Genomic DNA, 2,718 nt, shown 5'->3' with positions numbered 1-2,718 from the left:
CTGATTTCTGCAATAAGGTTAAGAATTCACACAAGGCAATTTCACAAATGTTCCATCATGGAGGATTTATCTAGATGCAAGAATTGATCTTCAAAAACTAAAAATACATTGCGTCATCATTTTCTCGAGGGTTTAGTTAAAATGGCCATGTTTATTGAAGAAGGTATTTTATAAAGTTTGGATGCATAAATTGTACTCAAATGTATAAGCCGTTTCAATCACAAAATCTTACACACTCTTGAAAAAATAAAAATCACTTATCAATGAAAAAAATGATGCAGGGATTTAGAAATTTGCCTCATGGTACCAGAAGAGGGCATTGCTTGGATGATGGGGATCTTTGATGATCATAAGGGATAGTAGAATTAGGCCATTCGACCCATCAAGTCTACTCAGCCATTCAATCGTGGCTGATCAATCTCTCCCTCGTATAGTCAATTGTACCACCAAAAGCAACATCAGGGAATTACCAGTGATAAGCCGCATACTCTTTGTGGCTACAAGAGCTATTTGGAATTTGAATACATTTCAATACGTATTAAGGTCCTGAATCTCCAAAGCGTTTACATAATTTATAAGACATTTATTAATATTCTTCTTCAGCATCATTGATTGCATCTCCATAGCATTCAAGACCATCCAGGAAAAGGCAGCGTAGTTACTTGGTATCCCATTCCCTTCAGAACATTCACTTCCTCCACCAGTCCACATTTAGGTTTCGGTATATTATTATCACATGTACCGAGGTACAGTTAAAACCTTTTTTTTGCATGCTATCCAAACAGATCAGATATGCCATATAAAAACACAATCAGTTCAACCTCAAGTACAATAGATTGATTAAATGGGAAGATGCAGAGTGCAGAATATAGTCCTTAGACAGATGTGCTACAATGGCCAAAGTGTGTAACATCTCCAAAAAGTACTGCACCAACTCCCAAATCTGCACACGTTTACTATATTTAAGGACGTGCATCAGAGTCAAAGTATCCCTGTCTTAGAAATTGAAATCGATGATTCTTTATTGTTGTTAAATCAAAATTCTGGAACTACAAATCTAATGGCACTGTAGAAGCACAAATGGACTGCAACAGCTTAAGAAGATTACTGTTCCTTTCATAAGGCATCAAACGCTTTCCATGAGGTTTGCGTTGCAAAAGACATAGTAAAAATAACATAAATTTGGAAATTCCAGTTTAGCTTGAAATGCTCTAAAAATGGTAACGTGATAATCAAACATTGCGAAAGGATAAATATTACAGGAGCAGTGGAAAATATGAATTCGCCAATAAGCTTAATTTGCATCCGTGACTTTTATATTGACATTCCCCAATTTCAACCATTTTATCAAGGATCCGTCAATGACGCAGGGTTTAAAAAAAGCATGTCCCAAAAGGCAAAAAACATACTTAAATTGTTTCCCTTCTCCCCTCCACAACTATCACTATCAAAGAGAGCCAACATAATAAAGCTTTATTAAAATGAAATTCTTTCATGCTCAGCTGATGAGGATGCCCTCTACATATCCTACAGTGAATATCTTCAGAATTATAAATTTCTCAAAAAGTGTATGACTGATGGGAATACTTAAGACTTCGGTACTTCTAAACAGAAGACTGCACTCTTTTCAATAATTTGCAATGTAGATCACCACAAAAAAAAAACAAGATTACCAGCACATAGGTAATAAGTTTGCTATTAATGTTAATCTCACAAGTGCACAATAATATGTAGCGATAAATGCAAAATGCGTGAAAATTATGCCATTCAACGCAGCTCAAAAGATTACAGCCATGGCAAGAAGTGAGATACAATTAATATTTGACATAGGGAAAATTCTGCCAACACTCAGCAGGTCAGGCAACATCTGTGAAAAGAGAGAAAGAGTTAACGATTCAGGTCCAGGGCCCTTCGTTAGAATTGAATCTATAACTTTATTTCTCCTTCCACAGATGCTACCCGATCTGCTGAGTGTATCCGGCATTTTTTAAATTTCAGATTGGGGCAGCACTGTGGCACAGTGGTAGAGTTGCTGCCTTACAGCACGAGAGACCTGGATTCAAACCTGACTGTGGGTGCTGTGTGTATGGAGTTTGAACGTTCTCACTATGACGGCGTGGGTTTTCTGCAGGTGCTCCGGTTTCCTCCCACACTCCAAAGATGTACATGTTTGTAGGTTGACTGGCTTCAGTAAAATTGTAATTTGTCCCTAGTGTGTAGGATAATGCTAGTGTACGGGGTTTGCTAGTCAGCGCAGACCCATAAGCCAAAAGCTTGCTTCCATGCTGTATCTCTAAAGTTTACAGCATCAGTAATTCTTTTAGTTTAGTTTAGTTTAGAGATACAGCATGGAAACAGGCCCTTCGGCCCAGAGTCCGTCCAACCAGCGATCCTCTCACACTGACGCTATCCTACGCACACTAGGAACATTTACAATTATACCAAGCCAATTAGCCTACAAAACTGTACGTTTTTGGAGTATGGGAGGAATGGGGTATCCCAGAGAAAACCCAAGCAGGTCATGGGGAGAACGTACAAAATCTGTACAGACGCCACCATGCTGCCAAATTTTCTTTCAATTTTGATTTTCATCTCATCAAGAATTGCCTACTATCTACTGAGTATGATCTACTCAAGAACTATATTAAGAATGCACACTTTCAGTAAGAACTTGGGGTGAATTCAAGAAAAAAAAAACGCAAAATTTTATAAACAATT

Source organism: Rhinoraja longicauda, chromosome 10, assembly GCF_053455715.1.
Source record: "Rhinoraja longicauda isolate Sanriku21f chromosome 10, sRhiLon1.1, whole genome shotgun sequence".
NCBI lineage: Eukaryota > Metazoa > Chordata > Chondrichthyes > Rajiformes > Arhynchobatidae > Rhinoraja > Rhinoraja longicauda.
Note: the sequence above shows the minus strand (reverse complement) of the source record.